Source organism: Trachypithecus francoisi, unplaced genomic scaffold (assembly GCF_009764315.1).
Source record: "Trachypithecus francoisi isolate TF-2019V2 unplaced genomic scaffold, Tfra_2.0 Lachesis_group4, whole genome shotgun sequence".
Lineage (NCBI taxonomy): Eukaryota > Metazoa > Chordata > Mammalia > Primates > Cercopithecidae > Trachypithecus > Trachypithecus francoisi.
This window is the reverse complement of record NW_022681469.1, coordinates 78,217,398-78,243,710: the sequence shown is the minus strand read 5'-3', so window position 1 is coordinate 78,243,710 and position 26,313 is coordinate 78,217,398. Positions and strand designations below refer to the sequence as shown.

General features: G+C 38.8%; 1 long non-coding RNA gene across 1 annotated transcript; it reads right to left on the bottom strand.

Moving 5' to 3' along the window:
* Positions 1-1,866: 1,866 nt before the first annotated feature.
* On the bottom strand, positions 1,867-9,283 carry LOC117073077. The gene is made up of 3 exons (XR_004433097.1): positions 9,115-9,283; positions 3,039-3,123; positions 1,867-2,315 (listed from the first exon to the last, which is right to left on the bottom strand). It is a non-coding gene; the product is annotated as an uncharacterized LOC117073077 (long non-coding RNA).
* Between the last annotated feature and the right edge of the window lie 17,030 nt (positions 9,284-26,313).

The following is a 26,313-nucleotide window of genomic DNA, read 5'->3' as shown; positions in this document are numbered from 1 at the left end:
ACTACTAGCACCCCAGAAACCCTTTCTCCAGTCACTACTCCTACCTAAGGGTAACTACAATTCACACTTCGGGATATAGATTAATTCTGAACTTTATAAAAGTGGAATTATAACATGTGCACTCTCTTGCATCTAGCTTCTTTCTCCTAACATTATGTTTATGAAATTCATATTGTTATAGTTATTTGTGAATGATTCATTCTTGTGATGGTATAGTATTCCATTGTATGAATACTATCACAATCTAATTATGCATCTTTTGATGGGCTTTTTGCTACATTTAACATTCTGATGTATGTCTTTTGGTGAAAGTATGTATGCACTTTTGTTGTGTATAGAGGTAAGAATAGAGTTGTTGGACCATAAGGTATGCATATGTAGATACTGCCACACAGTTTTCCCAAGTGATAACATCAATTTACATGCCCACCATTAATGTACAAGAATTGCTGTTGCTCAACATCCTCACTATTACTTGAAATCTCTAAACTGGCTGGATGTAGTGGCTTACACCTATAATTCTAGCACTTTGGGAGGCTGTGGTGGGAGAATTGCTTGAGGCCACGAGTTTGAGACTATCCTGGGCAACACTGTGAGACCCTGTTTCTACATTAAAATGTTTAAAAATAAAAAGAATTTAAAAATTAGAAAAATATTTAATCTATTTTATTTTTCTGATTCTGTTGGCATTGCATTGTGGTTTTAATTTGCATTTCTTTGGTTATGACCTAGAGTCCTAGTTTTTAAAAAACATTCATGTACCCTTTATTACTCTATAATGTCTTCTATTATGTATATGTACATGTCTGAGAGCAGAGATTAAATCTTGAATATATTTGTACACTTCAGGTCATCTAACTTTTGTATGGTTAGTAATTGATAAGTATTTATTGAGTAAATATGTAATCATTATTACCACCCATTGAGTATTTATTTTGTGCCAGGTACTATAATTAGTATTTTGTATACATCATTATATTTGACACCCAAATGCTTTTAGATAGCTAAAAGTATTCCCCTTTTCCAGATAAGGAAATTAAAGCTCAGTTAGTTTAAGTGATTCAGTTTTTCTACTAGATTTTCAACTAGTGAATGAAGGAGCTGAAGTTTTATCTCTTTTACTCCACATTCTATGCTCTTAATTACCATGCAAAAAGGGAGCATGAAAAAAAAATTTCATTTTTTTTTAAAGTGTCTGGTTGCAAGAAACAGAAACCAATCTGAAATGGCCTAAACGAAGAAGGGAGAATTTATTACAAGAATGTAAGGACCATATGAAGAGGCCAGTAGTTGGGAAACAAGGAAGGAAGAGGATCAGTTTTGGAAAGCCATTAGGAATCTGGGATATATTCTCTTTCCATCTTTGATCTCTCCATTTCTGCCTTATGTCCATGTTAGTATTTTCCTCTTGCTTTAGCTTTCTCTGCTGATCTGCCCTTATGACAGAATACAGCATCTTCACAACTCCCAAGCATGCAAATTGTACCTACAGCCATGAAAACAGACTGGCTGGCTTTCTTTTGGTCTGGATTCCACATTCCTGAGAAGAAAAATGATTAGCTCAAACTGGGTCAAATTTTCCAGTTAACTATATCCAGATGAGTAGGGAGTTACAGACTACCAATATGATTCCTAGAAGTCCAAGCTATTAATTGGGGAGCCATTCCCTTTTCTGGGAAATGGGTTCAGTAGACCCTTCTAAAAGCATCTATCCCAGAGTTCCCATCCAGGCAATGCACAGGCCCAAATCAATGTATAAAGGAGGGTTGTCTTTCTTCCTGTGAACCCCCAAAATTTGAGACAAGTGTCAGTTAATTTAAAAGTTTATTTTGTCAAGGTTGAGGATGTCCCCATGACACAGCCTCAGGAGGTCCTGACAACATGTGCCCAAGGTGGTTGGGGTACAGCTTAGTTTTATACACTTTAGGGAGACATGAGACATCAATCAATCAATATATGTAAGAAGTACAGTCAATATATGTAAAAAGATAGGTGAGACAGGAAGGGTTGCATTATTCTGAGTTTCTGCTTAGTCTTTCCAAAGGAGGCAATCAGATATGCATCTCAGTGAGCAGAGGGGTGCCTTTGAATAGAATGGGAGGCAGGTTTGCCCTAAGCAGTTCCCTACTTGACTTTTTCCCTTTAACTTAGTGATTTGGGGGCCTCAAGATTTGTTTTCCTTTCACATTAAGCATTTAACTAGAAAATAAGTCTCTGGTCTCAAGTTTCACCTGATCTTTCACGGCTAGGATGGTTTATTCCTAGACAGGTAGGTCCTGAAGGCTCATTTTTAGCAGGTTGTGAAATCTCATGTCCTGTGAAGAGCAAATAGTGGAAGAGGAAGTGAGAAAGAACAACAAACAAAAGAACACTCCTGGAAAATCAATATAGGCCCCACTACTCTGAAGTCTATACATCAGTAGCAGGTATGAAAGTGGCTTCTGTATGTAAATAGGTGGCTGTTATTTTCTTCCGAACTTTAAGTTGTCTAGTTTCAGTTTGCAGGGCTTTAAGAAAGCACAGCTTGGTTTTCAGTGACTCCCAATAAGGAAAAAATAGAAGAAAAAAAAGAAGGAAAAAAAAGAAAAAAAATTGAAAACATTATTTTGAAGACTTGTAGTCAAGAGAAAATGGGAATTTAGCCCAAACTGTAGAAATAATAAAAATTGAAAAACATTAGGCAAGATTAGAATCTAACAACAGGTATACAATTGTTTTTGAAACATAATTTTTCTCTCTCCAGTTTGCCATTTTTGCTATGGACAAATCATGGTAGGACTGATTTGCTTTAATTTACTTGGCCTAATTACTTATATACAGTGCAGAAAAAAATTATTATTTTTTACATAGGCTTTATATTGGCTTTGATGGAACGTTGTTCCATAGAAGGAATCCCAGATAAGATTTTTTTAAAGCAGAGCCCAGCCATGGATTTGTGCCATCAAATATCTATGAGTTGGGTAAATTTTCTCTTCTCTTGAGGTTCTAAGATAAACCAGGGGCTTCTGTGCCTGTTAGAAGTGACATTCTTTACTTACCACAGGTCAGAAACCATGTACAGGGACTGTGTACACAAAATATGAGGTCAATTTTTTCAAGGGCTCCATAAGTCAAGTTTGATTCCTTAAATGAAAGCACACCATTCCAGTCAAAGCCTTGGTAAAATAATCAGTTTCTCCAATTGTGGTCTGTTATTAATGAAAACAGATTCTTATTGCACTTATGCAAATAACTGTATTGCCATAAGTTAAGAAGACTTACAAATAGTTTCCAAATTCTGGAGAAATCAATACAGAGAAACAAATATGCTCCCAATTTTGTTTATGGGAGTATACTAAATTGTTAAAAGCTGCCGATAGCTCAAAAGAAAAGTTAAAAGAAAAGTTTTAAGACTGCAAAACAAAACAAAGGATCAGCAACATTTTAAGCAAAAAGTCAAAAAGATCATTTCAGTCCATGCAGTTAATTCCTGTTCTGCTTGATACTCATGAATATTTTATAGCTCTCCATGAGTCCTGGAAGTTTTTCCTCTATTCTGATGTCACAATCTCCAAAATTATCAGAAACCTGCATTCAAGAGCACCTGCTAGTTTTATAGCCGAGTATAAAACCACCTTCTAAAGAGGACCAAAACAAGACAACTATTGTCCACGGATGACAAAAAGTTTTAGGACAGCCATAGTCAAAAACACAATTGAAAAGGACATTTGTTACCTCTGTGGCACACAATAATTTTAATATAACAATTATGATTATTACTGATAATGTACACTGAGTTATATAGAGTTATAGTAATTTCCCATAATTTTGGAACACATACTAATAACATATTTTACAAATACAGTCCTCCAAAAAACCAACACCATTTCATATTTAACAATGCTTCCTGTATAATTTTTGTACCAAATAAGCCAAATTATGTTATTTTCTGGACTTTACAGAACCTAATATGTTAAAGCTTTAATTAGGTCAGAAAAAAACATAATTTATAATTTGATTTTGGAAAGTTTGTCAAATATCAAAGGTTTTTGTCAAATATCAAAGGTTTTTGTCAAATATCAAAGGTTTTAAACACTTGATATCACGAAATTGGATCACAGATTATTGTAAAATAAGTCATTCATTTAACCAAAGTGATAACTTCCGGACTTTAAAAAAAGGCAAGAACCTTTATTCTTTGAGAGGAGACTTAATTTTCCAAACAATAAACCCTAATAAAACCAGCATGAAGCCAATTAAATTTGTTTTTCAAAATTTTATAAACAGTCTATAACATTTTTAATCTTGACTATAAGATACAGCTTCCATAGCACTTTATAATCTTTATGACCTTTACTAAGGAGTTGGTTAATGCTTCAAGAAAACCTTGTTAATCTGACATAGGGACCCATATGCTGGTCTTGCATCAGTGTGCCTTTGACATTAATGATTGATTTATAAAGAAACTCAACTTATTTTATCTTTCAAAATTGGCCCTTACAATATTGCGTGCCCATCTCTTCTGTGATAGTCCCTGGGCCTTGAGGAGTTGAAATACCTTTAATTTCTTGCCCTGTGTCACAGAAATGTAGTTTATTTTGACTGGCATCTTCTACAGGGCCTGAAGATGAGGCTTTAATTGCTGTCGGTGTTTAAGATTTAACAGGACTTTGTGTCCTTTTTAGATGCAGGAGTCAAAGCCCTGTAACTCAATGTCACAAGGACTTTAAAAGTACATACAGAACAATACATGGATGTAATAACCTTAATTAAAACAAATTTTTTTAATCTCAGTTTTTTCCCCTAAGCAAACCAAAACTTAATAATAATACTGGGACTTTTTGATTTGTCCTGAACATCCCTCCTTTTTAAACAACCAGTCATTTTATTTTGGGACTAAAGTTTACCATATAAGATTCTTTCTCATATAAAATTATTTCTCTTTAAGCTTTCTTTCCACACACACACAAAAATACCTCTTTATTTTTATGACCTTACATCTCTTTTTATTTCAAGGTTCCTTTTACCTTGTTTTATATATAACCTTTAAATCAGCTTTGAATTAGATAAAAATTTTTAACCTTTTTTTTGCAAGAATATTTTCCTACAATATGTATTTATTGAAAAATACCCAAATAATGAAATATATATTATTTAATTTGATATAACTTTATATTCTAAATTATGAAATTATGACCAGTTGGTCTACAAGTATTTATCCCATTACATTTATCTATTTTATTTTAATTGTCTACCTAGATTATTTATGAAAACCGTGATCATCATGAATTTAAAGTTATGAAACTGCCATTGCAAAATTATATATAACTGAGACAGTGAATAAGGTTTGGCCGAATTGACTACAACCTGCTCTTAACCTCCAAACTGTCCTTGTTCATTCCTAGGCGTAGGCCAAACTAACTTTGGGAGCAACTTAGTTTATAGCTTTGAAACAAAAGTGGTAACAGCCCTTTCCGAAAACAAACTTCCTTATTGCCTGTGGTCTAGACTGCCTAAAGCCACAGGATTAGAAGTTATGGTAATCTTACTAAATTCAAGATGCAGCTATTTTCATTAAACCCATATCAACGTCTTATTAAAAATTACACAACCAAAAATCATTCTGTTGTGGACTGAGTTTATAGTTTCATAATCCCATGCCAAATTTTGACACGTTATAGCATTTGGCAGGGGTAAGTATGGAAACGCTTGATTAATAAATGCAAAACAAAAACTATGTGCTGGCAATTCTTAAGACATTTCTAATATTACTTTACCAATAATTTAAAAGCTAGCTTATATGTTAAAGATTTTATTTAAGTTACATAAACTTGAAAAAGCGTTTGACTAGTCTTTTTTTTTTTAGTATCTGATTTAAGAGCTTTTATTTTCCTGTAAGCCAATTAATTAGAGTTCTTTTATATATTTTGAGTAGTGAAACATTTTGTACACAACACATAAATACATACAAAGATGTATTAGGCATGCCGATGGAAATACATTTTACAGATTTATAGAGACCCTGCTCTTTTTTTTTTCCTGTCTTAGACTTTCAGATTCTTGACAGCCTGTTTCACAACCCTAGGCAGTTGTCAGCTAAAGAGCCTTAAATTTGCACACTAAAGGAAACAACTCAGGTGAAAATCCAATAGCAAAATTTACATCATAACGTACAGAGAGAAAGAGAAAGTGTGGTGGTGCTGGAGGGAGATGTTTTTTATTGTATTTTGAGCCAAATGAAACCTAAATTAAACTACACTCTTTCTTAAAAACCCAAGAGTAGCCTCTGTTGCAATAACTATTTTAGTTTAAAAAAAAAGAAAGAAAGAAAAAAAATCAGGTGAAAACAGAATTCAGTCAACTGAGAAGAAAAAGAAAAAAAAAGACAAGGTCTTAGGAGAGAAAAACAAAAAGCAAAAACTTGAAGGCCTTTCAAATACAAAGATGCATATCTGCACACATACACACACACATCTTGGATGGCCTTTTAATTAAGTTGATTTTTAACGTTGAGCTCCTTTAAAAAATTTTTTTAAATCTTATTATCATATTTCAACTAGGACAAAATGCTGCTAAACTAACAATGATCACACAAAAATATACTATTTCTGAGTGCTCTAAGTGTTAAGAAGAAATTAACACCAGCTGGTTGTTAAATGCTAACTTTAGTCATTTAAAAGGAGTTTGCAAGATAGAATCCCAAACCAGTTTTCTACCTAGTGATGGGTCTCAGGCTGTAGACTGCTCTCTACCATCCTAGAAACAGGAAAAAACAACAACAACAACAACAAAAACCAAGCTCATCTTCTCTGTTTTAAGCGAGCTCAAACTCCATAAAGGAATTACCTGCCTTCCAACATCATGGAAGCAGGAAAACTTGCCTTCCTTGTGTTGAGAGCAAGTAAAACTCAAAATAAAAAGAGGAGTTGTACAGCAAAATAAAGTTGGATCATGACCAATTTTTGGGAAGTCAGGGATTCTCTGGAGGGGGTGCTCTCAGACCTTAGCAAATTGTTCTTTTGGTTCGAGCCATAAAGTTAGCTCCTGCTGGTATCAAGCACCAACTCCTGTTGTCAAAGGTCAGGGCCATCTCCACTCAGAATCCCTCCATGGTTATCAAAATGTGAACCCTGAAAATTTGAGTAGAAAGTTTATTTTGCCAAGGTTGAGGATGTGCCTGTGACATAGCTTCAGGAAGTCCTGACCATGTGCCTAAGGTGATGCAGTACAGCTTAGTTTTACACATTTTAGGAGACATGAGGCTTCAGTCAATATATTTAAGAAGTACATTGGTTCAGTCTGGAAAGGCAGGACAACTTGAAGCGAAGGCAGGAAGACTTGAAGCAGGGAGGGGGCTCCCAGGTCGCAGATAGGTGAAAAAGTGAGGGTTACACTCTTTTGAGTTTCTTTTGAGTCTTTCCAAAGGAGGCACTCAGATGTGCATCTATCTCAGTGAGCAGAGGAGTGACTTTGAACAGAATGGAAGGCAAATTTGCCCTAAGCAGTTCCCAGTTTGACTTTTCTCTTTAGCTTAGTGATGTGGGGACCCCAACTTTTATTTTGCTTTCACATCCCCAGCCCTTCTACTTCGTGGTTTCTATTTGTTTGTTTTTGTTTTAAACACACAAATTGAGAAATATATTTTTTTCTGATTTTAAAAATTGAGAGAGCATAGGAAACCTTCTTAGGTACTAGAAATAGTCTATATTTTAATCAGTGTGATGGTTACATGAGTGCATGTACATGCAAAAATTTTTAAAAATTAAGGGAGCATCAACAAATTAGGATCAAATTGTGATCCCTGATTCCAGTCCTATCCCAACAATCAGTGTGAAAAAGAAACTTACTTGAAGATATTTTCACAGTAAATTTTTGCCAGGCTGGAGACTAGATTAGTGAATTGAATGTATCCCAATCTGGAGGTTCTCAGAGAAGTAAACTTATTATTTGCAACACGGGGCCTATTTTTCTGCATTAATCATCACTCTAGGTTTACTTGATAGGAAAGAGGCCTTCCTGAGGGAAGATAAATGAGTGTGTGTTTCTTTCAAAGGCAAGACTCTGAATGAAGGGGTGATATTGGTGAGTCCTTTTTAATTTCCTTCAAATACCATGTTCGTGCTTTATTTAATCCACTTTTGTTTTGTTTTGTTTTGCTTTTTGAGACAGGTTCTGGCTCTGTCGCCCAGTGGCACAATCAGCTGACAGGAGTCTGGACCTCCTGGAGCTCAAGCGATCTTCTCACCTCAGTCCCCCAAGTAGCTGGGACTACAGGCTCACACCACTGCATCTGGCTATTCAATTGTCATTTTGGGGGGCATGTTGAAGCCTAGAAGCTGGGCATGGTGGCGTGTGCCTGTGGTCCCAGCTCGGGAGGCTGAGGTGGGAGGATCACTTGAGCCCAGGAGGTCGAAGCCGCAGTGAGCTGTGATCGCACCACTGCACTCCAACCTGGGAGACAAAGCCACCAGATGGTGGGGAAAAAAAAAAGGCCAGGCGCGGTGGCTCACGCTGTAATCCTAGCACTTTGGGAGGCTGAGGCGGACAGATTGCCTGAGCTCAGGACTTCTAGACAGCCTGGGCAATACGGTGAAACCCCATCTCTACTAAAATACAAAAAATTAACCGAGTGTGGTGGTGCATGCCTGTAATCCCAGCTACTCGGGGGGCTGAGGTAGGAGAATTGCTTGAACCCAGGGGGCGAAGGTTGCAGTGAGCAGAGATGGCGCCACTGCACTCCAGCTTGGGGGACAGAGCGAGACTCCGTCTCCGAAAAAAATAAATACACAAATAAAAATAAAATAAAATAAATAAAAGGCAAAGTCTAATAAAAGTGTAAGATTTTAGAAATGCAATGGATCTACAAGTTTCTTAAAATGTACGTTGTCGTTGCTATCATTTGTTTCAAAGCAATACTGCCACCTATTGGTATAAAAAGACAGCTTTATCTCAGTGTTTTTTCTGAAAGTCCTGTTGCCGGAATGAGGCCCAGGTAACCACGGGCGAAAATTAAACTGATGTTAATTCAACATTGACACCCTGCCTGTCCCTCGCAAACTTCCCCTAAAGACATAGCTCACAGGAGTCTTAAAATTATGCCATAAAATAAAACAGACGAAAGAGTATTACCAGTACCTTAGAAAGCTGGAATGGTTGACTTCTGTATTTGCTTGAGAGAAACTTCCACTTTCATTGTCTCATTGTTCACTTTCATTCCACCTAAGATTTTAAGATCAAAAAATACTTTTTCAGCTGGGCGAGACGGCTCACTCCCGTAATCCAGCACTTTGGGAGGCAGTCGGATGGCTTGAGCCCAGGACTTCTAGACCAGCCAGGGCAACATGGTGAAACCCCATCTCTACAAACAATACAAAAGAAAAATTAGCAGGGCATGGTGGTGCCTGACTGTGATCCCAGCTACTCAGGAGGCAGAGGCGGGAGGATCGCTTGAACCGGGGGCCTGCAGTGAGCCATGATTGTGCCACTGCATTCCAGCCTAAGCTACAAAGCAAGATCTTGTCTCAAAAATAATAATAACAATAACAAATATAAAGAAATAATTTCAAAAACAAAAAACCCTAATTTTTTCATTTTCATGGTAGAAAATTGTCCTAGTCAATCTTTCACTTAATAAAAGAAATGTGTATCATTATGTTTTGTATATTTATTTGGCAAATCCTGCCTTATTCATTGACTTCCATCATTCAGCTTTATATTTTTTATTGCTGAATGTAATAAAGTTTTATTTTACCATGCAAATAAATGCTTTACAAAATAACAATTAAGGCTGGTCTGAAGGTATGAGTTATCTCCATTGATTGTTCATAGTTACAGATTGAACTTGTTGTTTCACTCTTCCCTGCCTTCTCGCTACTGCACTTGACTAGTCTAAGTTTTTTCTTAATTTAAAAAATAACAAGAGAAAATACTTTTTTTCTGATAAAATACCAAAATTCTATGTTAACTATAACACTAATTATGTAACAGAGACTATAAGTAAAAATAACACTAGGAAATGTGTTCTGTGGACATATGACAATTTTGTTTTTTAGTGCATTTTTCTCTTATTTGTTTGCTTATTAATTTGCCCAGCATTTAATAGGAACCTACTATATGCCAGCACTATGCTAGAAGCTGGGATTACAAAGATTAATGAGACACAGTCCATGCTCATTGACATGTCACATTGTAGGTGGGTAAGACAGATACCAAGACAGATCATTATAATACTTTGTAGAAAGCATAGTTATAAAAATATTCTGAAGACATGGGAGAGGTATCCCAATCCTGAGAGGAGGGAAGCTTGGTTTCAGGGAAGCTGAGTCTTAAATTATGTGTAGGTGTTCGCTTAGCGAAGGGTAGAGGTTGGGGGTGATGGGAGGGCTGGTGTGGACTTTGAAGTGTTTGTAAGATTTCCAGCTATAGCGGGAATTGCAAATGGAAGTCAGAAACAAAAGCATAGGTAACAGTGTGAGATATAGACTTAGGACGTCACTCAGAAAGACTGTGTAGTAAGAGAAGACTCATGGGCTGGGGATGAACACCTGAGTAGGCAGAGGGAGGTTGGCTTACAAAGAACCACCAGCAGCAAAAACCAAATATTCCCAAAGAAAACCAAGAAAATTCAGTCATGGAATCCAGGGGGGACTCATCCACAGCCTTTAGACAAAGTTGGCCCAAAGTTTCATTTTGTTTTCCTCACCAGTGTTTACGATATTAAAAAAAAAAAAAAAATAGTTGCCAACAGTTAAGAATTGAGAGGTATCTCAAAAAATCTGCATTTCTAGCTTCATTGGAAACACTGGAAATTTTGTTTTTAAGGCTGGAAGGCAGTCCCTCATAGGGGCCAAGGGGCTGCCCTATTGCTATGGGGTACATGCTCTCCAGTTCCCTGCAGGCTTTAGTATGTTAAGCCAATGTTCTTGTCTTAATGTGACTTTCTTCATTAATTGGCACAGCTTTCCTGGTTTCTCTTGGAGTTTGAATTTGAGTTCTTTCCCTAGAGTTTCAAGAAGGGTGTGATTTGTAAAACTTTATTTACAAAGATAGGCTTCTTGTGGGCCATAGTTTGCCAAACCCCAGATGAGGTATATTTGTACAAGGGATAAAATGTTAGGTTGAGAGGAACATGAGCAGGTCTGTAGATACTAGAGGAGGACTCAGTGGAAAAGGTGAAGTTGAAGTTAAAGGAAAACAAGAAAAAGATTGATGAAGCCAATTCCAGAGGGAGCAGGAGAGAGTAGGTCCCCAGTGCTGGTGAGGGCAGGAAGAACTTGCCCTCTGAGACTTGGGCAGAGGAGGTAGGCAACTTTGTAGTGTGTATGAAGAGGATGATGTAGGACGTTGTGCTGACACTGCCAATTTTGTGAATAAAGTATGAGATGGGGTGGTCAACTGAGAGCCATTGAGAAGTGGGATGAAAAACCTGGTCAAAGACAAATAGGAAGGTTAACAAATTGCTCAGGGCTAGGCTGAGATTGAAAAGAACAAATGAATTGTATAGCAACTTTGTGCCAGTGTGCACTTGCAGCAGGAACACCAGAGTTTAGAATCAGAGAAGATAGGTTGTAACATTGATCACAGGTTTTGATCTTTCTGGTGAGGTAGTAATTTGGAATGAAGGGGTCTGGGCAGTGTAATGGAAGAAGAGAGGCTAGGAAGATCCTGTTAGACCTTAATGAAAGAACAAGTCAAGGAATTAGGAGTCTCTGTGAATAGACGGTTTGAAGGTAGAGACAGCAGAAAGGACAGGGGATGATCTGACACTAGACAATTGGAGTTAGGATTTCTGAATTGGGGCATTTGGAGGATATTAAGATCCAAGATCAGCTCCTTGGATTAGGAGGCTGAAATGCAATGCAGCAAAGGAGATTCAGGAATTACAAAGCAATATTGCTCACTGGCTATCTAAATAGAGGTTGAAATCTCTCAGGATTTGTGGTGGAGATTTCTACGCAATGATGGACAGTAATCTGAAGGCAATAGATGACTGCAATGAAGAGGAGTAAAAGGGCAGTATACTTAGATGACATGAGCATTAACAAGAAGAGGGCAGGGACACCAACACTCACTGCAGGCTTGCAGATGCCTGCCTGGTAGTCCTGCTGAGCATGCATGCCTCCGTTGCCAAGGAGACCCATTCATCACTATCTCCACATACAAGGCAAGCTGGGGCCTGCTGTTCAAGATACTGAGGAGTCTGCTGTTTATCTCTAACCCTCCTCTTAATCCACACAAGCCCTGCTGTGAGCTCTCCTGTGACATAGTCCTGTTCATAGAGAATGTCAGCTTTCGCTGCCTGCCCATGGGCTACCTGCTTCTTTTGCCTGTCTCTGACTCTGTTCAAATTGCAGCTCTAGCCACTAATGGACTGTCCTATCTCCTCTTTCTTCTGCCAGCAAAGTGATTGCAATGCCTGTTCAAATGTGTCTCTGGACAAGAGCCAGGTGTCTTAAATGACACTGCCACAGTCTGAAGGGTCTGTAAGAACTGGGCTGTGGCAAAATCCATTTGGAATCTCATGTTAGGGATGGTGCAAGCTGTGACCAGTTAGTGACCACTCTCCTCCCAGCTCTGCCCTGAGACAGGCCTCAAACCAAGACTGTCCAAAGGGAGGATCACTATCAACGGAGTGATCGAAGACAACCGTAATAATGAGGTCTAATGAAAGAAGCCAAATACACTATGTGTAGTTTATTTAAATTGTATATGGTATGCAATTTTCACAGTATTGTTTGCCATTTTTGTTAAATGCAATAAACCCTCCTTTCTCCTCAAAATTGAAGCTTTACTTTTGGCACAACATATAAGCAGGCACTTACGGTCTAAGGAGAGGGACAAATGGCAAACAGGAGTTAAAATTGAAGATACCAGCACCCCAGGGCTGTGCTATGCCCTTATCGCTTGAGCCTTGGAAACAGAAGTGAGTCAGCACTATTTCTCCGTTGCCTGTAGCAAGGGAGCTTTCCCATCAGCTGTTTAAAGACAAATAGCTGAGAAAGGAAGCCTGCATTCCCTTGGGCTCCCTCTGCATATTTTAGGCATGAGTCAGCTCCCAGGGCTGGCATTTGTCCCTCCATTAACAGCTAAGTTCCCTGTGTCTTCAGACAGACAGCTCTCAAAATAGCCAATGCCTGGGCAAATGACCTGCAAGTGGGAAGGGACAGTCAGAGAATGCCAGTTCTTCTTGATCCTATGGGGTGGGAGTGGGGACAGACAGCTTTCAGCCTTCAGTTGAGACAGGAAGTGGAGGAGAACATTCTCCCCTGGTTCTCACTTTAGAGGGAAGAATCAATCCTCACGGCATTAACATTTTCGATTTTTTGGTTTTTAACATGTCTCAAAGCTTTCCACCCAATATATCTCATTTTACTCCAGGGAAATTTTTAACATGTCATCTCAGCCAACCTACATTCACCTAGCAATATTTAGATAAATCTTATGGTATACACAGACAAGAATATAGAACACAAAGCTAAGATGTTTCGTTTTCATTTAGTAACATCTATTCCCTGCAATATGGAAAAAATTGCACCAGTTAGCTTTTCAGCCTTAAGCAGTGATTTGAAAACTTTGGGTAAGAATCAGCTGGAAATTTTTTAAAAGTTCTAATGCCAGGCCTCCCCAAGCCAATCATGTTAAAATCTATGGGGGTAGGCATCAATATTTTTAGATTTCCCCAGGTATTTCCCATGAACAGCCAAGGCAGAGAAACACTAATGAGTATCGTTTACCCAAGTAATGACAGGTGTCTTCATTGAATTCATGCTGTATTCATTGCCATTATCAGTTAGCCCTCTGTGAGGGTTGATTTGATTATCATGATGGTATTTATGGAGCCTAATACAATCACAATCGTTGTGAAGCAAGCTGGGACAAGAGTCAGATGGGAGGCAGAGGTTTCATGAAACAGAGGAGAACGTCTATCAGTCGCCAAACCTGAAGGAGCCCAAAGCATTGATCAAAGTCAGAGGTACTCCGCCCTGCATTCAGAGAAATGGAGGATGGAAGCAAAAGTAGTGGATCTGGTATAAGTGGGGAGTATGCCAGGGAAATTTTCTAGAATCATTTATCTCTGCAACTAGATCTTGTGGGTCAGATGCAATAGGATACTTGGGAGGGCCTGCTGTGTTTAAACACAGAGGAACAACAGTAAATCGACCTCCAAAATCTTTTAGTCCCCGAGGCGATGATTTTTAGAATGACTTTTTGTAGTCAAGAGATTATTACCATTTTGTCAACAGAATAATGACATTCATTCATCAAATGTGTTGAGTGCTTTTTCTGTGTTAGGTATATCACTAGTTGCTAAGGATAGAGAGACTGAACAAGAGACAGTCTTATACCTGTCAGAATCCATAACCTAGATGTGGAAAGGGATGCATGAATTAAAATCTTTTAAATGAAATGTGGCAAAAAACTTTGCCAGATCAAAGTTCCATGCATATAGTATTAACTTTAATGACATTCACCTTCATTGATTTCATTTTTCTTCTTCCATTTTCTACACTCTGGACTTTGTGTTTTTTGCATATGATGTAAACTAATACTCTGTGGGTTTGCCTTGTTTTTGTCATTTGGGAGATGCACAGAGTGAGCCATAGGAAAGCGATGAAGGGGCTTGAAACTCACACCGTTATGATCAATCGGTGCAGTTTCAAAAAGCCCTGTCTTGAACACGCTTAGCTGGCTTGTCTTCTTAGCTCTTATATAATCTTTAAGTCACTTAACTTCCTGAAGAGGAATTGAGTGTTCGTGTCGACCTATAAATATAGCAAAATTTATGACTTCATTGCAGAAAACTCCAGACTCTATCTGACATTTGAAAGACTTATTTTTCCTACACTTATAAATCAAGATTACCTGCTCTGAATTTTGTAGCCTTAGTATTCTAACAGGGTTCTTGTACAATTTTTGCTAAATAAAGCTTTCGGACTCCATGACTGTTCAAAGCCATCTTTGATGGTATATGTACAGCTTTGCCAAATATTAACCCATAAATATCGTCTCATTTTGTTTAACAAGAGAGAATAACCCATCTTCCTAAGTTTTGAACTCATTAATTCCCCAGGCACTCTATCTAAAAAGGACACTTATTTTATTCTTTGATAAGTCACATGCTTGTGTCTGTCAGTTCAATAATTTATACACAGGGAGTTTTATGCATGGTTATTTCACTGTTGATGATCATCAATAAATTCATCACATTGTGGGAGGATTTTCATAAAATTGCTTACATCTTGTCTTATTTCTTACTTTGTGACTCAGTGATTGGGAACCAGCTGTGAAAGCTGATCACACAAATTGGGTCGTTCTTGTTATACTCAACTAAATCAGAGTTGAGGAGCCAGGGGTAAAATGCACTCAGGGCATATCATATTGCTCCAAGAATGTAATTCTCTGCAAACCTGGCTGCTGAAACTGCCTGTTTTAACGTGAACCAGTTTTAGTCTAATAGCTACAGAAACAGCCTGCTGTAACTCTACAACTAGTTTTAGGCACCACCATCATTCACCAGTCAGAGCTTGCCAGCTATTCAAAACCTTACTAGTGCCAATGAAATTACTTTCAAAATAATATGTAACATTTGTCCTTTTTATAAAAGTCTCCAACCTTCTCTTTGTGCTTCAGACATACTAAAGGCCACCCAGTCTGTGGGTGTGTGCTCAATCCAATCTTTGCTTCCCAAATAAAATGTTTTAAATTTAGAGACTAGTCTCTATATTTTATTTGACTTCAACACAACTATGGGCTGATCTGTAGAACTCGATATAGAAATCTACTGTCCTGGTCAGGGTTGGTAGAAATACTCTCTTTACAAATCATATCTGTGTTAATTTTGAATCTGCAAGTGAGTAAAATAGGAATTTGCTCTCTCATCTCTTGGAAAATTGATCCAAATCTATAGACATTGTGGTCAGAGAACAGTGAATGCATGAAAAGAATGGTCCCATAAAGTCGAGATCGAGGAGCCATTTTTTGCCCCGAGCTTTAGAGTGAGAAAAACTTGTCTTTAAAGAGAGGCTGAAGAGTACAACAGACAATACAGAGGTGAGGAGAGGAGAGGCTGTGTGACTCCGGAGAAATGAAGGGGAAAGACCTCCTTGAACCTCACTCTAGTTTTCCGTCTTGTGAAGCCAGGGTGGGCTTTTGGCTCTGTGCAATTCCTCTGTATCTTCTCAATAAACCCTTTGTATTCATGTTTACTCATTGGGGATTCTGTTCCATTCACTTAATATAATAAACTTAAAAGCTGAAATTAAACCTGTTGTTGCATTGCATCTGCTTCATTCATATCTCATATTCTTTGCAGTTTTTCGTTTTTTGTTTTTCCAGACACCGTTCTCCTATGGCCTTTTCCTATGGTTTCTCTCTCCTTTCCTTGGACAAAGTAGTTTCAGTTGCAGTTTTGACATAATAGAAGGACAGAAGGCCTTCCAGTCTATTCTGGAGGCATCTGGCACTGCTAGCTCACCTGGGGCCAGGCAGGGCTGCTGCCAGCCCATGATGTGCCTTTGTGTGTACTTTTAAAAGGTACCCCTTCCTCTAGGTGGACTAAGGCCCACACAGAGCATAGGGCTTTCAGGCAAAGCACAGGCTGAATTCAGTCACTCTTCTTCCTTGACTGGGCACCCTTGACAGGTGTAATCTTCACAATCTTATGTGGTAGCCCAGAATCATGGACCCATACATATCCTCCAGGCCGTTGAGAAAGAAAAAAATCATCCGCAAATTAGAGAAAGTGACCACAGCAGAGTCAATATAGTTGCAAATGTCAGGCTAACAGGAAACAGCAAAAGCAACATACATCCTCCTTCTTTTCTAAGTGCTCTGGCTGGTGGCCTTAAAAATATAGATTTTCTTTCTTTTCCAATAAAGAAAAATTAAGGCCGGGAACAGTGGCTCACGCCTGTAATCCCAGCACTTTGGGAGGTTGAGGTGGGCAGATCACAAGGTCAGGAGTTCGAGACCAGCCTGGCCAAAATGGTGAAACCCTGTCTCTACTAAAAATACAAAAATTAGCTAGGCATGGTGGTGTGCACCTGTAATCTCAACTATTCAGGAGACTGAGGCAGGAGAATTGCTTGAACCTGGGAGGTGGAGTCTGCAATGAGCTGAGATCACACCACTGCACTCCAGCCTGAACAACAGAGTGAGACCGTCTCAAAAAAAAAAAAAAAAAAAAAGAAAAAGAAAAAGAAAAAGAAAAAATAAAATACAAAAAGAAGAAAATAATTACCTGCAGCTCCATCACCTATGAACAATTTAAATACAGCTGTTATATGTGACTCTTTATTGCCTATCAAAAAAGCTCCGAATTCCTTAGTGTGGGAAAGATACTCATTATAATCTGATCCCCACTCCGCTCTCCCACATCAGTCTCTCTCCAGTCACTCTCTCTTTGGAGACTCTTCAGTGCTGTTTTGTTTCATAGTGAGGCTTTCATTTTTCAGCTCCTTTTTCTCACTCAAATTTACCTTTTGTGCCCGTGTACATTTTTTGCTGTCTGCCTGTTTATAGGCAGAAGTTTTATAACACCTGTTGTAGTTTTAGGAGATTGTAATGAATAATTTCCTGTTTCCTCATTTGAGTTAAAAATCACTGTAAGATATATGTAGAGATCAGGCGTACAGAAAGCAGAATATTACCTGAATTGGAAGAGATCTCCAACTTCAGGCCGTGTAGGCTAGGCAGGACTTGCTCTCTGGGTCTAAGGGAAGTCCACTCCAGAAGGAGTTGAGTTACAGGACTGATACATTTATGCAGATTCACTACTTTACATCCACTGAGAAAGAGAGGGGAATCTTCTTACTGTTTACAGGCTTAAAAAAAATGAGCATCATGTGTTAGTCTACTTTGCATTGCTATAAAGGAATGCCCGAGGCTGGGTAATTTACAAAGAAAAGATGTTTATTTGGCTCATAGTTCTGTATAAGAAGCATGATACCAGCATCTGATTCAGTAGCACCTCAGGAAGCTTCCATTCATAGTGGAAGGCAGAGCGGAAGTGGACTTATCATATGGCAGGAGAGAGGGAGCAAGAGAGGGAGGAGGAGGTCCCAGTCTCCTTTAAACAACCAGCTCTCATGTGAACTGCCAGAATGAGAGCTCACTCATTATCACTGGGATGGCACCAAGCCATTGATGAAAGATCTGCCCCCATGACCCAAACCCCTCTCACTAGGCTCATCTCCAACATTGGAGGTCACATTTAAACATGAGATCTGGAGGAGACACACACCCAAATTATATCACATCAGTAGGTGGCAATGAGATCTGACTCAAGGACATGTATAAACAAAGCTGGGGCTTTCCTGGATATTTGTGGAGAGAAAAGCTAGGATGTGGGGGCATACTGCTAGTTTTTGAGGTAGAATCTCAGAGTCATTGTAATTAGGGTGTTAAAGGAAATGTGGTAAGCAGAAGAGAGATGGTCTATGAGATAAACTTACTATTATATAAACATTCATATCTTAAACATATGTTAAAATTATGGCAAGATATAAAACATAAACCAGCACATAGACAAACTATATAAACAGACTGTTTCATAAAAACATCTCCAGGAATGTTTTTGATTATTTTACTGTATATTTTTAAGGCATTTTTGTTTTGATATATTACAAACAAATAAATTATAGAGAATAATATAAAGGACTCCCATATACTTATTACACAGCTTGATTGAAGCTCCTGTGTAAAATTTTAAAACTATAGTTTAAATATAAAATGCAACTTTAAAAAAAATTCCCAAATACATCAACAATTCATGTTCCTCCAAATACCCTTTGGGGATTATGAGCATTGGGCTATGTGGCCAGCAGCCTCTACGAGGGCTCCCTGTGATCCCTGCTGCCTGGCATTTACACCTTTGCATAACCTCCCCACCTTCAGTGTGGGCTGAGGCTTTTGAAAGTGAAGTCTTATTGGAACACAGCTACATGCATTTGTTTACATGTTGCCACTGCTACAATGGCAAAGTTGAGTTGTTTCGACAGAGACATACATGACCAGCAGAGTCTAATATATTTATTCTCTGGCCCTTTGCAGAAAAGGTTTTGTTGACCCTTTTAACTCACTATTCCTAATGGCTAGCCATGGCTTCTCAGGAGCCCATTAAGCTATTAAAACGCCATTGCATCTGTATATTCTACAAGCTTAACTGTCGTGTGAATGAATATGGCTCAACTATAAATTTTCAAATATACGTTGTCATAAACAAAATACAAATTAATTTCAAAGCATTAGAGGATTTATGGTAGCGTTTAATCTTTATGTGTTTTTTTCAGCTAGGGGATAAATCAAAATACAATTTATATAATTTACATCGCATGGAGTCCTGTGAAATGTTTTTGCGTTATGGGCTTCATTTTTTTTTTTTCCTTTAATGATTGTAAACCATTGATCTAGTTAGACTCTATGAGCCAAGATTACCTTAATGAAACATAGAAATTTAAATATTCGAGATTAGTTATACCATGTATGTGGTCATTGATTGCCAGGGCCAAATTCTATTTTACAATAAATATGTTGGGTGAAAGATAATAGCTTGACACCATTAAGATGCAATAATAATAATAATTTCCTGAACACTTAGCTTGTGCCAGACACTGTCCTAAGTGTTTTTCATGAATTTACTCCTTTAATCATCATAACATCATGTGGAGTTGTCAGGACATAAAGCCACATGTTAGATTCAGGTTTAGAAACTGTTATTAATGCTTTAATTTTGCAATTTAAAATATTATAGACTGGGCACAGCGGTTCACACCTGTAATCCTAGCACTTTGGGAGGCTGAGGTGGGTGGATCACTTGAGCCCAGGAGTTCCAGACCAGCCTGGACAACATGGTGAGACCCTGTCTCTACAAAAAATAAAAAATTAGCCAGGTGTGCTGATGTGCACCTATAGTCCCAGCTACTCAGGAGGCTGAGGCAGGAGGATCCCTTGAGCCTGGGAAGTCAAGGCTGCAGTGAGCAGTAATACTGTCATTGCACTCCAGCCTGGGTGATAGAGTGAGACCCTGTCTCTAAAAAATAATTTTGTTTAAAAATTAAAAATAATTTGTCTTATTAGCTTATATAAAAGGGACCATATTAATCTTAGTCGTTATCTCAAAAAAACAAAATTGTTTTCTCTTGTGATGGCATTTTGGAGAACAAAGAAAGAAGAGAAAAAAAAATCATGCCTTAACTGACATACATTTCATTAATATGATTTAGCAAAGTTCAACAACAGAAGAGTCCTCATTTTTTTTTATAGTGAAAAGAAGGAAATCACAGAAGAGGAAAACTGCCATGATTTATACAGAGGAGTTACATAGTTAAATGTATTCGTACCATATTAGGTTTGTTTATTGTTGTTTTTGTTTTTGAGACAGGGTCTCACTCTGTCACCCATGCCGGAGTACAGTGGTGCAATCTCAGCTCACTGCAGCCTCGACTTCTCAGCTCACACAATCTTCCCACTGCAGCCTCCCAAGCAGCTGGGACCACAGGTGCACACCACCACACCTGGCTAATTTTTGTATTTTTTGTATAAATAGGGTTTTGCCATGTAGCCCAGGCTGGTCTGGAACTCCTGGGCTCAGATGATCTACCCACCTCGGCCTCTCAAAGGGCTTAGATTACAGGCATGAGCCACCATGCCCGGCCAGTTTTGCCTTTACTTAATCAAGTTTTAGTACCACTTCCATTTCGTCACCTGCTCAAAATAAGACATTTACATCAACTGTTTATCAATAAAGTATCTGTAGTTTCTACTTCACTCTTTTGCCTTCAAGTTTCCTTAGCTGATTCCTTTTTAACCAAGAATGGACAAAATCAAACAAACAAAAAACAAACAAAAAAACCCCAGAAATATAATTTTTTAGCTCCTCTTTTTTTTTTTTCTGTAAGAAAAGGAAGGTGTGTTTTAAAATTCCATAATAGTTACTGATATTTTCTTAATTTTTCCAGCAGTGAGAAGCTGAGGCAAGAGGAGGCCAAGTAACTTGTACAAAGTTCTATGATCACCAAGAAGCAGAAATCAGAGTAGGCTCTTAACCTTTACTGCCTCTTATCGTGTAGAGGAAGATTTTATCCCGAACCCTTAAAGATATAGCCAAGAGATTTTTTAATGTTACCATTGAGACTTCACTGTCAGGGTTGGGGATGAAGTCAAGAAGAGATATTTCATAATAAATGGTACAATTGAAATCAAATTGCAGTTGCATCCTGCAGTAAAATTAGGGTACATGAATTATTTTCCATTCTGTTTTTAGCCGCTTATCCTTTTGTCATTCTTTCCAGGGCCGTTCTGTGTAGGTTAGGCTTCCTCAGTGAAAGTAGAGGGTCATGGTGGGGAAAACAGGCTCCATATTCAGATCGACTTGGGGTAGGTGGGAGTCCTGGATCCACACTTAATACTTCTGTATCATTTACAAGTGATTCATTTGGCATCTGTTTCTTTCATTTGTTATGCAGAGAGATACCTATTTCTGAAAGTTGTTTGAAATTTAAATGGGATTGTGGTCCTGACTGTTAATAAATACTTATTTCCCTTCCTTTAGTGCTGTGCTTCAGAGTCACCCATGCTTATTAAGTACATTGATGCTTGGGTGTACATTATGTTGTATGAGTCTGTCATGAGGAGTATTTTTTCTTCCTCGACTACAGGAGTCTTTTGAGAACTACTTGCTTAGGGCATAGAAATTGAGGGCTGGAAGTATCAGCTTGAATCATATGAAATAGCTGATTTGTGACCATTTTTGAACCAAACAAATCCCATTTTCATTTGGGCCAGTATTATACCTTAGGAAAACACAAAAGAGGGTAAAATGTCATACTACTAGCTAATTATAAAACTGCACATAAAACTTGGTAGTCTTGGCTTCTGGCTAATATACATATAGATTTTATTTAAGACTGGTCTTATTGCCAGTCAAGTACCAATAAGGTGTTGCATTGAATATTTGCAAACCTGCTTAGTGCTTGGCTCTTGTGCTGGGTGTCAGTTATAAAAAGGTGAAGAAGAGCTTGTAGCTGTTTGTGAGCCACAGATCTGAGCACAGCCACAATATTCCAAGGCCAAGATGTCAGCTCTATTGGATGTTCTAAGTGCTAATCACCAGGAAGGAGTGATTAGTTTCCCTAGGAACAAACGGGAAGGACTGGTTCATTCTATTAATACTTTACATGTGATGAGTCTTGCTCTAGCTAAGTCCTCTTGTCATTCAGCAGATATTCATGGAGCACCATCTATATGACAAACATTTTGAAATGTTGGTAGTGGGATAATAAAAATGAACATTTATAAAATATTTAGACTATGCCAGGTACCATTCTATGGACTTCACAGGTATTAATTAATTTAGTTTCCACAATAACCCTAAGGAAGTAGTACCATATTGTCATCATATCATTTTTATAGATGAGGAACTGTTAAGTAACATGGCCAAAATTATACAGCTGGTAAATAGGGAAGGCAGCATGTGAACCAGGAAGCCTGCCTCTATAGCATATACTTATAACTGTGCTATGTGACCTACTTACTTAAAAAGGTAAATAATGTCATTCTCAAAGTATATAGAGCTAAGGAGAGAGGTATGATGAAAGGGAGATAATAATCATTATGATGAATCTTTTCATTAAAAAGTCAAAGTGAAGACACCTCTCTTTTCATAAAACATTAAAGTAACTTCTCAAAAACCTGACCTGGAGTGTGGCCCTTTCAAGAGACAGCCTGGGGAGTCAGAGAGCCAGGGAGCTTTAAAAGTCCTTCCGGGGAGCTTTAAAGTGTGTAGATGCTTAAACTCCTCAAAAAGTTAAATGTAGAGTTCCCACATGACCCAGAAATTATTTTCCTAGGTATGTAGCCAAGAAAAACAAAATATGCATTCACACAAAACTTACACATAAATGTTCATAGTAGTATTATTCATAATCATCAAAAAGTAGCATATGCCTGTCAATAGATAAATGGATAAGCAAAATTAGCATCTACATACAATGAAATATCATTTAGTCTAAAAAAGGAATGAGGGGGCTGGCAAGATAGCCAAATAGGAACAGCTCTGGTCTGCAGCTCCACATGCGATCAATGCAGATGACAGGTGATTTCTGCATTTCCAACTGAGGTACCCAGCTCACCTCATTGGGACTAGTTAGACAGTGGGTGCAGCCCATGGAGGGTAAGCAGAAGCAGGGTGGGCCATCACCTCACCTGGGAAGTACAAGGGGTCCAGGAACTCCCTCCCCTATCCAAGGGCAGCCATGAGGGACTATGCCATGTGGAACGGTGCATTCAGGCCCAGATACTATGCTTTTTACACTGTCTTCACAACCCGCAGACCAGGAGATTCCCTCAGGTGCCTGCCTATGCCACAAGGACCCTGGGTTTCAAGCACAAAACTGGGCGGTCCTTTGGGCAGACACCGAGCTAGCTGCAGGAGTTTCTTTCATACCCCAGTGGGGCCTGGAACACCAGTGAGACAGAACCATTCACTTCCCTGGAAAAAGGGTAGAAGCCAGGGAGCCAAGTGGTTTAGCTCAGCAGATCCCACCCGCATGGAGCCCAGCAAGCTAAGATCCACTGGCTTGAAATTCTCGCTGGCAGCACAGCAGTCTGCAGTTGACCTGGGATGCTCCAGCTTGGTGCAGGAAGGGGTGTCTGTCATTACTGAGGCTTGAGTAGGTGGTTTTCCTCTCACAGTGTAAACAAAACTGCTGGGAAGTTCAAACTGGGTGGAGCCTACTGCGGCTTGGCAAAGCGGCTGTAGTCAGAATACCTCTCCAGATTCCTCCTTTCTGGGCATGGCATCACTGAAAGAAAGGCAGCAGCCCCAGTCAAAGGCTTATAGATAAAACTCCCATCTCCCTGGGACAGAGCACCTGAGGGAAGGGACTGCTGTGGGTGCAGCTGCAGCAGACTTAAACATTCCTGCCCACTGGCTCTGAAGAGAGCAGTGCATCTCCCAGTGCAGTGCTCAAATTCTGCTGAGGGACAGATGGCCTCCTCAAATGGGTCCCTGACCCTCATGCCTCCTGAATGGGAGACATCTCCCTACAGGAGTCGACAGACACCTCATACAGGAGAGCTCTGGCTGGCATCTGGCAGGTGCCCTCTGGGACGAAGCTTCCAGAGGAAGGAACAGACAGCAATATTTGCTGTTCTGCAGCCTCTGCTGGTGATACCCAGGCAAAGAGTGTGTGGAGGGGACCTCCAGCAAACTCTAGCAGACCTGCAGCAGAGGGGCCTGACTGTTAGAAGGAAAACTAAGAGAAAGGAATAGCATCAACATCAACAAGAACTTGGACACAAAAACCCCATCCAAAGGTCACTAGCATCAAAGACCAATGGTAGATAAATCCATGAGATGAGGAAAAATCAGTGTAAAACGCTGAATATTCCCAAAACCAGAATGCCTCTTCTCCTCCAAAGGATCACAACTCCTTGCCAGCAAGGGAAGTAAACTGGATGGAGAATGAGTTTGATGAATTGACAGAAGTATGCTTCAGAAGCTGGGTAATAACAAACTCCTCTGAGCTAAAGGGGCATGTTCTAACCTATGCAAGGAAGCTAAAATCTTGAAAAAAGGATGGAAGAATTGCTAACTAGAATAACCAGTTTGGAGAAGAACATAAATGACCTGATGGAGCTGAAAAACACAGCATGAGAACTTCATGAAGCATAAACAAGTATCAATAGCTGAATCAATCAAGTAAAAGAAAGGATACCAGACATTGAAGATCAACTTAATGAAATAAAGCATGAAGACAAGATTAGAAAGAAAAAAAATGAAAAGGAATGAACAAAGCGTCCAAGAAATATGGGACTGTATGAAAAGACCAAACCTACATTTGATTGGTGTACCTGAAAGTGATTGGGAGAACAGAACCAAGTTGGAAAACACTCTTCAGGATATTATCCAGAACTTCCCCAACCCAGCAAGACAGGCCAACATTCAAGTTCAGGAAATACAGAGGACACCACCAAGTATCTCAAGGATACTTCTTGAGAAGAGCAACCCCAAGCCACATAATCCTCAGATTCATCAAGGTTGAAATGAAGGAAAAAATGTTAAGGGCAGCCAGACAGAAAGGTCGTGTTACCCACAAAGGGAAGCCCATCAGACTAACAGCAGATCTCTCTGCAGAAACCCTACAAGCCAGAAGAGAGTGGGGACCAATATTCAACATTCTTAAAGAAAATAATTTTCAACCAAGAATTTCATATCCAGCCAAACTAAGCTTCATAAGTGAAGCAGAAATAAAATCCTTTACAAACAAGCAAATGCTGAGAGATGTTGTCACCACCAGGCCTGCCTCACAAGAGCTCCTGAAGGAAACAGTAAACATGGAAAGGAAAAACCAGTACCAGCCGCTGCAAAAACATACCAAATTGTAAGGACCATTGACACTATGAAGAAGCTGCATCAACTAACAGGCAAAATAACCAGCTAGCATCATAATGAAAAGATCAAATTCACACATAACAATATTAACCTTAAATGTAAATGGGCTAAATGCCCCAATTAAAAGGCACAGACCGGAAAATTGGATAACAAGTCAAGACCCATCAGTGTGCTATATTCAGGAGACCCATCTCATGTGCAAGGACACACATGGCCTGAAAATAAAGGGTTGGAGGAATATTTACAAAGCAAATGGAAGGGGAAAAAGGCAGGGATTGCGATCCTAGTCTCTGATAAAACAGACTTTAAAACAACAAAGATCAAAAAAGATAAAGAAGGGCATTACATAGTAGTAAAGGGATCAATGCAACAAGAAGAGCTAACTATACTAAATATATATGCACTCAATACAGGAGCACCCAGATTCACAAAGCAAGTTCTCTACAAAACTCTCCACCCCAAATCAACAGAATATACATTCTTCTCAGTACCACATTGCACTTATGCTAAAATTGACCACATAGTTGGAAGTAAAAGATGCCTCAGCAAACACAAAAGAATGGAAATCATAACAGTCTCTCAGACCACAGTGCAATCAAATTAGAACTCAGGATTAAGAAACTCACTCAAAACCACACAACTACATGGAAACTGAACAACCTGCTCCTGAATGACTACTGGATAAATAATGAAATTAAGGTGGAAATAAATAAGTTCTTTGACACCAATGAGAACAAAGACACAACATACCAGAATATCTGGGACACAGATAAAGCAGTGTTTAGAGGAAAATTTATAGCACTAAATGCCCACAGGAGAAAGTGGGAAAGATCTAAAATCAACACCCTAGCATAACAATTAAAACAACAAATTTTGTTCTTTTGCAAAGAGCAAGCAAATTCAAAAGCTAGCAGAAGACCAAAAATAACTAAGATCAGAGC